We start from the raw sequence: 14,196 nt of genomic DNA on the forward strand, positions 1-14,196 counted from the left end.
GAGCGACAATCGGTATGTGGAGCGATGTAAGAGGCCGTGGTATTTGATGCCACAACGTGCATTTGGAAGAATGCGAAATGATAAGAAGATTTCCCAGTCGTGTCCATAGTTCAAAGTCAAAGTGGTTTTTACGTTTTTTGATTAATAAATACCATCTTGTGTTTTCTCTGTTGTAAGAATTTCCTACTTTTCCATTCTACAAATCTCCTGTCGAGGTTTAGTTATTGATTTATTTATTTTATTTTTCCCTGGAATGTTGCTCTCCCGCCTGTAATGATTCGTTACGTCAGAGGCGGTGGTTTATTCCACGGTGATAAAGCCCCTATTCATCAGCCTGGAACATCTTGTAATCGTTTTGTCACAGTGTGACATTCAAGAGCACGGGGCTTTTGTGGCCTTGTAGTTGCTGGATATATATGTATATGTATATATATATATATATATATATATATATATATATATATATATATATATATATATATATATATATATATATATAATCTTCTTCTTCTTTCGGCTGCTCCCGTTAGGGGTCGCCACAGCAGATCATCCGTATGATCCGCATAGTGATTTGGCACATGTTTTACGCCGGATGCCCTTCCTGACGCAACCCTGGTCGCCTCTTACGACACAGGGATATGGTACACCTATTTTAACCGGGGTATACACCGGCCCAGTACACTGGTACTCATTTCGCCGACCTCGGAAGGATGACGGGCTGAGTCAACCCCCTGGTGTATTAATTCAGTAGCCCAACGGGGCTTGAACTCATGACCTTTTGGATCCCAAGCCGCTGCCATAACCACTGCGCCAACACCAGGCGATATATATATATATATATATATATATATATATATATATATATATATATATATATATATATATATATATATATATATATATATATATATATATATATATATATATATATATATATATATATATATATATATATATATATATATATATATATATATATATATATATATATATATATAATTTTTTTTTTTTTAATTTATTTTTTTTTTTTAGGCTCTTGTGTCCCCCAAAAAGTTGTGTTGGGTACTGAGGATTTGAGGAGTGATCGAGGGGAATGAGGAAGGAAAAGGAAGCGGGCTGTGAGATGTAGATTAGAAAGAGAAGAAAATTCGTTTTAATTTATTTTTAATTTTTTGCGTACAGAGTTGAGTCTCGTGGAAGAGCTAGAACACTGGATCAGGATGTAACAAGACAAAAGGAATAGCAGAGAGAGGGGGAGACACGACATGCTAACAGTTGAAGGACAAGGTAGGACACCTGGACAGACATAACAATGGGGGTGGGGGGGGCAGGGAAGGAAGGGTTCCTGGTGTGGACAAGATGGATACAGGAGGAAAGAGTGTCACGATAGAAAATTTGGAAGGAGGTGAGATGGGAGAAAAGAGGAATGAATCTTTGGAGGTGAGCAGTGATCCTGGCTTTAAGTAGTTTCACCAGAAGGAGGTTAATGGTGGACCGTGTGTATCCTGCAGAAACCTTGGCAGAAAGACACGGAAAGAGCAGAGGTTGCAAGAGCAGAAAGGAAGTGGTAGAAGACAGAAGACAGACCTGTCTCTAACGGGAAAGTGATAGTCCTATAGACTCAGCCTCAGCTCGGAAGGTTCAAATGATCTTGAAACTTACCGTGGTAGTCAAAATTCATTTTGCAGCGATTTACCATGTTTAATTTTCCCAAGAAAATAATTGTATGTCAGATAATGAGATGGATGTAACTTCATAAACTTTTTATTTACAGCAAAGTTGATTCATTGGTCAAAATGTCATGACACATTTGTCTGATGCTACTACTACAATAATGTTCCCAATTATTGCCACACTCATTTGGGGTTGGCCAGGGGAAAGCCTTCGGCCCAAGTCTGTCATGAACCGGATGACCGGGTCTTGTGTTCGACTGAACGTGGCAGCAATTTGTCATTTGTTCGAGTGTGCTGGTGCTGTCGTCGTCGTCGCCGTTCATACACTGCACGTGGCTGCCGATGAGCATCAGTTCCTGCAGAGGAGTGGCTATGCTACTGATGGTCAGTGCCCCCTGTAGGTGAGAGCAGGAATTTATAATTTGTTCAGTGTGCCGGTGATAGCTTGCCTACTCTTCACGAATAACCATGAGATATTTAACGCTCACCAATAAACCAGTGCTGACGGACTGGCTCTTCAGCTTAATGTCTTGACAATGGACGGCGTACACATTGATACCTCGCCATGCACGTGAAACACCATTAATGGCTGGATCGAGATTCAAGTCCAGGTTGGATCGCTCGATACCTCGAGATTATCCATCCAGCCTGACACATCCATCTGAAAATGTATGAAATAATTGTTTTTTTATATCAGAGGTAAATTAACTTTTGGGCCACCTTGTATATCGATCTCTGAGTGAACAGATCGGAGGGGGTTCAAGGTGTTCCAGCTCGACATGCATTGGAATCCAGTCATTGGAGAATAATAAACTGTGTTTGTGGAATGCTGTGCTGGTTTGCTGATAAAAGGGCACGCTGTTGCATTACTGGTTGCCTTGTCGTCCCAAGAGGCATGTAAAATGAACTTGTACCTACTGCTGAAAACTCCATAATTGGAATGAACAATTGTTCTTCCTCCATGTTTTTGTTTCAAATGAATGCACCGATAGGCATAACCCCTTAGTTAGACCTTTACCCCCTCCATTAGGATCAGGAAAAGTCAAGGTAAGAACATATTTTAAGGGATTCCGTTTCAGGTTTTAAATCTCATTTGTAGTCAAGGTTGTTGGGTTCAATGTATCCATGTTCTTTCAAAAGTATTTTGGCAAAAAGTAAGATGTATAAACAATATTTATCAGCAAGCATTATGGAGATAAAAGATTTACTTTTATTTCACAGAAACTCTGATTTGTTCACAAACGATACATGACACTAAAGTCGATTTTGAAGTTTTCAGTTTACAGGAAGAACTTGATATTTTGCTTTGAAATATAATCGAAAATAGTAATGATTCATTTGAATTTTTTTGAACGAATTATTAAATACTGTGTATATAGCGGTCGAGGCTGGCCTTGAGGTACGCACACTCACCTTTTGAGCTTTCTAGCCTGGTTTTGAATCTTGGCCCAGCTAAGGCCTATTGTTCTTTCCTACCCAACCAAACTATGTTAAGCAATATCCATACATTTAAGATGACTGATCCATCTAAACTCTAAAGAGATAACTTGATGTGATCATTCTTGTGAGGTGTCTCAAACCATATTTGCATAAGAATTGGAATTCCCATTTTGCTTATATGTAACTGGGTCTAGGCTCATGGAGGAGCTGAACAACAAAGGGCAGTGTGTTTAAAAAATACTACAGGGTATGGGCGATGGACTTGCAAAAGGAGGAACAACACAAAAACGAGTAACGGTTACATTGAGAGGAACAGAATGAGTGAGTGTAGAAGAAATTGTAGACTTATGCAGGTGACCGCGAGACTGTGATGGACAGCACCTTTGTGAAAGATTTAAGTCGGGTGGAGAAGACCAGCGACACAGGGATACGATTCCACAATCGGGAGATTAAGGGGATGAATGAATGAATGCAGGTGTGCAACCAGTCTGGAATTTGGGAGGGTGAGCAGGTGAGGGTTTCTGGAGAAACGTGTGTGTGATCTGAGCTGGTTTTTGGAGAGGGTAGAGGTCTGAGAGGGCATGAGTTTGTCAGCCTTTCAATATATAATTATTATAACCTTTTGTGTGTAAGCGTTTCATTTGGTAAATAATAAATGTTTAACACTCCTCCACTCTAAACTTTAATTTGGGCACCATCCTCTACTCAACCCACATATTTTCTCTCCCTTTCACCCCCCCCTCCCCCCTTCATTACCTCCACCACTCAAGGTGGACTGAGGTTATGTTTTCACCACTCTTTGTCTGTCTGTGAGCAGGGTATCTCAAAAAGTTATGGATAGATTTAGACAAAACTTGGTGGACAGGTTGGGTGTGTGTGACGAGGACGAAATGATTCGATTTTGGTGAAGATCTGGATCCAGATTCGAAAATTTTTTTTTAAGCAATTCTTCACCATTGGGAGATCGGACCAAAAACGATATAAATCGCGGTCTCAAAAAGTTGTGGCTGTATTCGGATGAAACCTGGTGGATGAGTTGGTTTAGGTGACAAGCCAATTGTATTTTGGTTCACGTCTAGATCCAGATACAGCCTATCGATCAGATACAAAACAAACTGTTCAGCTTGGTGGAGGTATGTGCTGTTCTATTGGCTGCTCTTAGAGCACCCTTATTCTGGACATTTCCATTTGTCTGTCTGTCCGCGAAACTTTGGTCAAGCCTTGGGGCTAAACCACTCAACCGATTCCAATGAAATTTGGTAGGTAGGATCAATATTTCTGGGAATCGTGTGCTCTCGAATATGGGATCCCGGGCCCTAGCAACGGCATAGAAATGGCCCTTTAAAGTGGTCGAAAAATCGAAGCTTAGAGTTCTGTGCGCAATCTATCTCGCTCCCTTCATGCCAATTTGCAGCCCTAACAAAAAATATTTGTAGGAGGAGATAGATTTTGGGTGAGTACATGTCGAACATTTCGGAAACGGTTAATTGCGAATATCTCTAAGAGAAAGAGTCTGATTTTGATGAAACTTGGGTGAAATGTGTACAATGTGACTTGCATGTACACAAAAATGAATGGTTGCTATGCACACCTCCGTTGCTTAGCAACAGCTAAAATACTTTATCGTACATCGTACACTTATTGTGGACTGTACAAAAAAAAATCAATACCTCCGAGGGACCTGTTTTTTTTGTGCCCAAGGAGAATGTCTTATGACTTACAGCATCATATAAAAAAAAAAAACTTTAGCGAATAGATAAATGGAATTACCAGGGCTGCCATTTGTTAGTCTCTTTGGAAACATGCTTGAAATTTCACAAGGCGGGTTTCTGGGCGCAAACTCAGAGGGCTGTGATAATCATATTTATTGTGCTAAATTGATTGATAGCATGTACATGAATATCGGCTTTCGCGTCGGCCAGCTTTCCATCTAGAGCGAGCAGCCATGTCGCCTACCGGCTTGTTTTCTTTTTTCTGTGTTTTCTCATCTTGCTTCACTCTATCACTATCATTATCTTTTTTTTTTTTGTTTGTTTAAAAAAAAAAATTTTCAAGGATTTATACTTCTTCCTTTCTTCCTTCCTATTCCATGCTTGTACTTGGAAACGAGCAATTTAACAATCATATCTACTCAAGAGGGAGTAAGTTGTAATTTTATCTTCTTTTCTGTACCCTTGTTTGCAGCTATCATTAATAAATATATGGTACTCTCACCATAGTCAAGGTCAAAACCTCATCTGGGATATTAATTCTAACCAAGTATTGGTTGGATAGTTTAAAATGGTTTAATATACAAAGTAGTTGCTCCTCCCTTTCTTTGTGCATTCAATAATCATGAGAATACTAGATAGTCCCCAAGAGATCAGATGCACAGCGAGAAATTCTGTTTTCATGTGTTTGCGGTAAAATGGCCTCTTCTTCTTTCGGTATCCTGAAGCGGTTGGCATTGATGTCGAACGGTTTTCATGTTTTTACTTGGAAGTGGTGAGAACTGGAGGTATTGTGTCCATGTTTTCGGAAATTTCCTGCAGGAAGTGGTGGATTTTAATGGCACAGTAACCTTGGTTTATTTCGTGGGAGTGGGTGGAGTGTTTTTCCAGGGAGGAGGTGGGGGGTGGAGTTCCCCCCCCCCCAAAATAACTGATGTACATGATACTTGTCTTAATTGATAAAGAGCAAAATATATATATATTTTTTTTTTTGGAAGTTTTAATAGTCAGTACTGATTAAACAAACAAATGTTGTGTTGAATATTCCAGAAACTTCCATAATTCTAATGTCTATCTTCAATCGTTTGCTGGTTCTTTTAAAAAAAATTTAAAATCTTCACTGGGGATCATGGGGCTGAACACCACAATACCAGTCGAAACGAAAGTAGATACCATTAAGAGGTGATCATCTTACCGGCAGAAAATGTGATAATTGCTGGAACGTAATTGTATTGCTTGAAAGGAGTTTGGGGGTGGTGGGGTGTACGTTTTCTCCAAGTTGTAAAATAAATGAATAAAAAGACTGCATACATACTGTGATGTGAAAATGTAAATAGCTCTTTACTCTTCTCCCTTAATCCATAGAAAAAAGGGTAAACCAAAAGAATGTTTGTCTAACATGCAATTGAATAGAACTTTAACTTTCCATTGTACTGCAGTGCAATATGCAAATAGCATATTTAACTTTGTAAGGGTGAAAATAAACAAGTTGTGTGCTAAATCATACAGACTTCTGGCAATCACATTTCCATTTTTATTATTATCATAAAAAAACATTAGACCTCGCCATTGCGCCAGTCACCGTTTGGCATGGCGAGATACCATAGAGGTATGCGCACTCGCTTCCTGGGTTGCTGTGTTAGCTAGACTGGGTTTGAATCTCCACCTGACTATAAACTACCCTTCTCAAGTGTTTCTCGTGTTTCTCAAGCATCGATGCGTGCCGTCCATCGGAAGGACGTTAAGACCAAGGACCCGTCTGCGAGCATCGGTCGTTGGTGGATGTTGATTATCCTCCCGTGTATGACGAAGAGTATGCGACTTATTTCCAGCATCTTGAAGAAACTGGAGATACCTGCCAGTTGAACGTCTGGCCTGACCAGCCAGTTCCAGAGAGCCATGTGCCACATCCCCCCCTCTCCCATGAACCCCACAATGTGGCTGTTCATGATGGAGATATTGAAATGAATGGAAATCCAAAGTAATTTTCTTCTTGGTAGGTTGTACTCGATTGACTTTACATGCTACTTTTCTTAATTGGTGAATATCAAAAAAAAAATAATAATAATTGTCTTTTGCAAGTTTTAATAGTCAGTACCCATTTAAACAAACAAAATCTGTTGCACACTCCCAAACCAGCTGAATATGTCTATTTTGTCGAAGCTCCAAGAGGGCAACGTGATGCAACGTCATAATGATGGCACTTGTACAATAATATAGTCACTGTAGCATTTGCTATAATCTGACTTTATTTTCACATAAACCCCAAGTTCAAGTCTGGATGGTTCATCAATCACTGATGTGTTGATTTATACGAGCATTTGCCAATTTGTGGACAACAAAGCACAATTAGAATATTCTCTCTACTTTGGTATGCTTTTCCACTTCCCTGGCCTTGGAGGTTCCACTTCTTTTAACTAATGTCTTCATGTGAATTTGCTTGTGCAATATTAATGTGGATGAAGATGACTTTCTCTGTTATAAATAACTCCTAATGAAAGTTAACAGTTGCATAATTATTTAACTGTAACGATGCAAGAGGTGCATGCAGTGCCGACAGTACGTTGGTCTCCATTTTTTGCAGATTATTCCACTTCATGCAGCTTTGCAAAGTATTTCATCCCACTACTGGGCACACAGCAGCTGCGTCATTCTCTGCTGATCCGGAAATTATTTATTAGATACTCTGCTGATGAATGGAACCTGTCATTTCATCCTCCACAATCTGACCATGTGAACGTGTCTCTGCAGAAGGATTGTCAAACTAACCCATCTATCTACTTCCATTTTCAGTCATTGGAAGAGGTTCAGTGTCTTGAACTTCCAGGCCTCACCATCAGCCATGAGCTCTCCTGCGTCGACGACATAGCAAAGCTGGCCTTCAAAACCAGCCGCAGACTGGGCATCCTCCGTCGATCCAAGTTTTTGCTTGGAAAATCAGATCTACTCGGTCTACAAGGCCTTTGTCCGTATCTCAATGGAGTGCTGTTCTCCCCCATTGGCTGGTGCCTGAATGTCACATCTGTCTCTCCTGTTATCTGTGAATCTAAAGGTCTCAACATTATTGGTATCATCACTCGATGCAGGAATATTTGAATATGGACACTGTGGCAGCACACAATAGCTTGCTTTACTTAATTTCATGTTTTTAATTTTTTTTATTTTGACGGTACCATGTTTGACAATTGACTTAACATGCCTTCCGGAGGATGGCGTTAACATTGATCTGCAATCTCCTGCCTCTGAAGCACCAGGAAGAAAGTTCATCAGGAATCGGACCCAGATGAGACTGCTTTGTCCTTTATTTTTTTGCATATCCAATTTTATTGTAGTGATCCCCATAGCCTTTGTCGTTGGAGGGTTGTGTTTACCGAGCGTTATAACAAGTCTAACATTATCTTCTCAAGTGTTGGGTTTTCCTTGTATTGGATGGATCGTGCTGGTTTTGACAGTATTTTGGAGTCCGTCCCAAGCTGCGTTGAGGTTGAAGCGGGGTGGCTGATCTTTCTATTTTTTTTTTCAGTCTGTGAAGTCCCATTGGTGAGTGTTCTTATGATGATAGTTGGTAACACTATCAGTTATGATCCATTGACTCGGAAGATTTATATGGTTCAAGACCATTCCTTGATGTGAATAATTGCAGCCTGAAGAGCCGACGAGACGCTGCTCAGTTGGTTTGGTGAGCAGCTCTGTCCTCGGTGGCGTTAGACATTTTGAAAGTTAAAAGCAATACTTTATAGCTGAGTAGTGGACAATTTGATCATATTCCTGACGAGCCATGTAAATGGAAAGTAGACCTTGTTGGATCAATATGTATGAAGCTCATCACAGAGTGCTTGATTTATGTCCTGCTTCTGTCATCACACTCATATAATGCCTTGTCTTCACTCATGAGTTCTAAATTAGTTTAAGCTCGAAGTAAACTGTCTTCTATGAACATAAATCTGAATTGTGGCACAGCTGTGTGCACCCTCCCCCCCCCCACAGCCACCCAACCCCCCTCCCCCAAGCAAACTATGCTACCCAGAGCCATGTGTTGCCTAACAAAGAAGAAGAAGAGTATATACCTGAAGCACCAGTTTGGAGGAGCATCTTTAGTTCCAAATTGGCTACTGTGAGGTTTTGGTGATGCAAGACTGACAAATCTGGCCTTGATTAGTTCAGAATTTACTGGCCCAGTTGAGTTTCTCATCATTGATAACTTCAGAATGTTAAAGTGGAGAGCAGAACAGTTGATGTTTTTTTGTTGTTGTTGTTGCTTTTTTTTTTTAATACCTCTGCCACTGAAGGTGAAGGAGGTTGTTTTCACACCTTTCTGTTTGTTTATCTGGTTGTGTACAGGATATCTCAAAAAGTTGTTAACGGATCCGGATGAAATTTTGTGGACAGGTTGGGTGTGTGACAAGGATGAACTGATTTGATTTTGGTGAAGATCCGGATCTGATAAATTAAGTGATTCTTCACCGTTGAGAGATGGAGCTAAACCGATATATAGTATGATATCTCAAAAAGTTGGAAACGGATTTGGATGAAACTTGGTGGACAGGTTGGGTGTGTGACAAGGACGAATTAATTCGATGTTGGTGAAGATCCAAATCCAGATGCAAGAATGATTTGATTTTAAAAAGTGATTCTTCATTATTGAGAAATGAAACCAAAAATGATATTGTACTGTATAGCATGATATTTCAAAAATGTATTGGGCCCAATATGTTCTCGTGGATCAGGGCATTACATGGCGGAGGTATGCGCTCGACCGAGTGCCTTTCTAGTTTAAAAAAAAAATTGATTTGGAGGTTCATGGAGGAGTGTGTACACATGTATCGCTACAGGCCAAAAACATTTGTATACTTCATTGTATTTAAATATGAACTTGAAGGGCACTCGGTAGCACGCACACCTCTGCCCCGTAATGCCTGATCCACGAGAACATATCGGGCCCAATACATTTTTGAAATATCATGCTATACAGTACTATATCGTTTTTGGCCCGATCTCTCAATGGTGAAGAATCACTTTAAAAATTCTCGTAGTCTGATCCGGATCTGGATCTTTACCAAAATGTATTCAGTTCATCCTGTCACACACCGAACCTGTCCACCAAATTTCATCCGAATCTGTCCACAACTTTTTGAGATATCCTGCACACAAACACACAGACAGACGGGCAGAAAGGGTTGAAAACGTAACCTCCTTGACCGTCGGTGGTGGAGGTAATTACAAAGCCTTTTTTTTGGCAATGGGCAAAATACATACTGGTTTATGGTATATAGGATTTGAGAACACTATGCAGGCTGCATGCTGTACTATGCAGGTCATAATTACTTGGTATTTGTGTAGTGTAACTCTAACTCCACTGTTTTGCCTGTCCACGCCGGAGCAGTAGCAAAAGTCTTTCGGCCAGACGGGCACAATGTGTTCTATTACCTGGAGGTACTGTATTACAAATTGCAATGAAAGCTTCAAGTGCCACTCGACCAAACCATGATTGGATGAAGAACCACAAACCTATTGAGCCCCTGCTTTGACATCCTGGGGTATATAGTGATTGTCATTTTATGACTGCAACCATAGCCCATGTTAAACTTCCCCTCTCTATGCATATTGACCTGAACTTTTCCAGGTTGCCTTCATTTCAGAACAGATTTAACCTTGTAATGTTGAACACATAAACAGCTACCGCTGCTCACAGCATTCTGCTTTTTGAGTCCACATGTCTGGATTTGGTCCATGAGCTGATTTGGTACCCATTGTTATTTGTGAAACTACACCTGGCATCAACAAGCAGGTACAGTCATTCGTTTTCAGCCGCTGCCACTCGCAACTCGAGCCCTTTTTAGTAGAGCACTGGGATTTGCTAATTGCAAACTGTAACGAGTTGGACAAGCTTCATCACCAAGGTGAACCGTACTGGGATCTTGAATTATAGGTAAAAGACAGCTGTATGTGTTTCCACACTATGGTAAGAAATGATGTTTTGGTTTTTACATTTATCCTTCTGGGTATATTTGTGGAACATTTGCCATCTCTGTGACAATGCACTTGTCGTCCTGAATGTTTTGTCCCCTGCCTCTGTGGTCTGTCCATTTCCCCTTTCACTGAGAAAAATGTCTTGCCTTTTCAAGCATATGTGGTGTTTCTCCATATCCTTAGATTTGTGCGTTTTCTGAAATGCCTGAGTCATAAATGAGATTTGACTGTTGGTACGATGTGAACCGTGATGCAGCCCTTTGTGTATTACCGTACACATAACACTTGCATTTGATCTGCGAACCCTCACTTCAGCAATGTGAAACCTATTTGGTTCACGAAAAAAAATTTTCACGAAAAAAATAAGTGACAACTGTATTCGTTATTGTCTGTCTGTCTGGCTGTCTGTCTGTCTCCCAAGCATAGCTCCGTGGGTTTTGATCCGATCCTGATAAAATTTTGGTGGGAGGTTTATATCATGATCTCGTTGTTCTCCTGACAATGAGTGTGGTGCGCCCATTATGGGTGGAGCCACGCCCAAAAAAACGTGTTTTTAGGGGGTAGCCAATTTCAATTTGCATTTTCTCCAAGGGGGTTTGTCGAATCTGATGGGTTTCGCTATTTGGTTAGCCCAATGGCACCTGCATAGCCCCACGGAGCTCGTTTATTTTATTTTATTTTATTTTTTTCCATTTTCGTCCCAAAGTCAAGGTCACGAACTTAGAAAATTGCGAATTTTGACATAAAAATCATACGACCGCCCAAACTTTGAGAGCAAGGATGACAATATTTTTTTATGCATAATCTTGGTCATTCCCCACCTAAAGTCTTGAAGCCATTTTGCTCTATCTCAAACACCTTGCCCGTGGCACCCCCTTCAAGTTTGTTTTTACACTGATTTCATCAAAGTATGGATAATCCGAAGAGTGCGAAATGCCATATAGCCTATATGATATTGACGTTGTATTGTTCCTGGAATGTTCCAGAGGAAGTTTTGCACCAAAGGTCATAATCCTTGACCTTTGACCTTTAAAGTTCACAAAGGTCAAATTTTCAAAGTTTTGGGAATCGAACCGGGTTTTCGACCTTCTTCGACGAACTAACTCCAATAAGCTATAGCACGTATCCTGTTTCCTTATTTTAATGTCCACAACATTGTTTTGTGACCTTTAAAGGTTATGCAAAGGTCAAATTTTGAAAGTTGTTGAATGAAACCGGGTTTTCGACATTTTGCAGCAAATAACCTGTCACTCGTACCACATCATGTTGATCATTTTTATAACTTGGTCAAAAATTATCACATTGTCTCATCCTTGACTTCTGAAACGATCTACATCGTCAAATACCGCTCGTGAACCATTGTAGTCTTCAGACTTGTATAAAAGTATACCCATTTATGCTGTCTGGTGGTTTTAGGTGTTTGTGCCGCCTCTACTGAGCAATCGTAAGAAGTGATCGTAATTAGCACGTTTGACTCCGCGTTGGCGATAACCTGAGTGTGTCGGTGGTGGTGCCTTATTGAAACGCCTGCAATCACGTGGTTGTACAACTTCCCGATCGATGCTGTACATGTCACTTTGCCTTTTTATTGCCATCACTGGAGTTAGGAAATGAGATCCATGGTTATTATCTCTAAGTACATTTAGAATGTGTATATATATATATATATATATATATATATATATATATATCTCACAGACTGGTGTTTGTCGTGCCACTACTCCTACATTTATGGGCCGATTCCATCCAGACTTGCTACATAAGATCAGCATGACCCCAATGAATGTATAGGGGTGGTCTTGGTGGAGGGGAGAAGGGTGGATGCAAATTCTCGATGTAAATGTGTATCGTGTGGTGCTTCCTCCAGGTGGGAGAGGGTATTAAAAGTCCCCACCATTTATAGTACATAAACCATTTACAGTCCATAAAATCCTGTCCCCACATTTACCTGTGCAGTGAGGTGTTTTGAATTGTAAGCAGTACGTGCGGTTTTGCTTCATGCACATAACTTGGTGTTTTTAGTTTTTACTTACGAAATCTAAAGATTTTGTAAGTATATTGATCACTTCCGTTTTTGTTTGTTTGTTTGTGTGTTTGTTTGTTTGTAGACACGATAACTCGAACGGAAGAAGCTACCAATGTCAAATTACACCATGTGATTCAGGAGGGTGATGGCTCGCACTGATTAGATTTTGGTCAAGGTCACAGTGAGGTCAAACATAATTCCGTAAATTAATGTGGAGAAATGGAGTATTTTTGCTTCGCTTGACATTACGAGTTTGTTTTAACTTCGATTTTAATTTTGTCTTCGGTTTTTGCGATCGCTTAGGACGCTTAAAACTCAGTTAGGACGCTTAGGACTCAGTTGTCGAAATTCTCGTAAAAATCGGATGTTTTGGAGACGTTTTAAGATTGTATAAAAAATATTTAACTCGACGCATCACGGGTCGTCCCATGATGCAGCGCGCTCGAGCAGACGCATCGTTGAGTCGCGTTAAGGTTTTGCGTGTGCGCGCTGACGGTGTTTTCGATAAAGATGGTGTTTAAAAGTCATTTTTTATCCCAATAAAGGTTATCGTCGCATGCCTGACTCGCTGAGCCGTCGGATTATGTAAAGATTGTTGGTGGATAGCCGAATATTACGGTTTTGTGACTTTAAAATAATATTGAATAATTGCGTGGAGAAATGGAGATTTTTGCTTCGCTCAACATTACGAGTTCGTTTTAACTTCAATTTTAATTTTGTCTTCGGTTTTTGCGATCGCTTAGGACGCTTAAAACTCTGTCAAAATTCTGGTAAAAATCGGATGTTTTGGAGACGTTTTAAGATTGTATAAAAAATATTTCCCTCGACGCGTCACGGGTCGTCACGTGATGCAGTGCGCTCGAGCAGACACATCGTTGATCACGTAAAAGTTTTCCATGTGCGCGCTGATGGTGTTTTCGATAAAGATGGTGTTTAAAAGTCATTTTTTTATCCCAATAAAGGTTATCGTCACATGCCTGACTCGCTAAGCCGTCGGATTATGTAAAGATTGTTGGTGGATGTCCGAGTATTATGGTTTTGTGACTTTGATAAAATAATTGCGTGGAGAAATGGAGATTTTTTGCTTCGGTCGACGTTACGATTTTTGATGGTTTGGTACAGAATCATCGTAGAAACTTCTGGTTTGCGTCGCTACCTTCTCTCGAGACAGCTTTTATTAGACAAGGTCAGAGGTGAAGTTGACGATTTCGTAAGTACCTGTCTATGACTGCTTGTTTGTTTGTTTATTTTGCCGTTACACCACCCATAATGCGTCAGAAGAATGTGTTGCATGCTTGGACCAAGATCGCCCATAGGGCAGTTACTTTGCTAATCTCGATAATAGAGGGAAAATTTGTTTATATGCATCTACCCATGA

General features: G+C 40.3%; 1 protein-coding gene across 3 annotated transcripts in view; it reads left to right on the forward strand.

The window, feature by feature from the left end:
* The window catches only part of LOC147013413 (protein kinase C and casein kinase substrate in neurons protein 1-like), a 36,377-nt gene that overhangs the window by 1,648 nt on the left and 20,533 nt on the right, over window positions 1-14,196 (forward strand). The window contains exon 2 of one of the 3 annotated variants that reach the window (XM_085855219.1): window positions 13,941-14,028. The exons of the other annotated variants lie outside the window; for them this stretch is intronic. The gene's annotated coding sequence lies outside the window, so the exon portion shown is untranslated. The remainder of the gene's footprint in view (window positions 1-13,940; window positions 14,029-14,196) is intronic. 3 annotated transcript variants of the gene reach the window in all.

Source organism: Eptatretus burgeri, chromosome 14, assembly GCF_056783735.1.
Source record: "Eptatretus burgeri isolate ZD-2024b chromosome 14, Ebu_testis_v1, whole genome shotgun sequence".
Taxonomy (NCBI): Eukaryota; Metazoa; Chordata; class Myxini; order Myxiniformes; family Myxinidae; genus Eptatretus; species Eptatretus burgeri.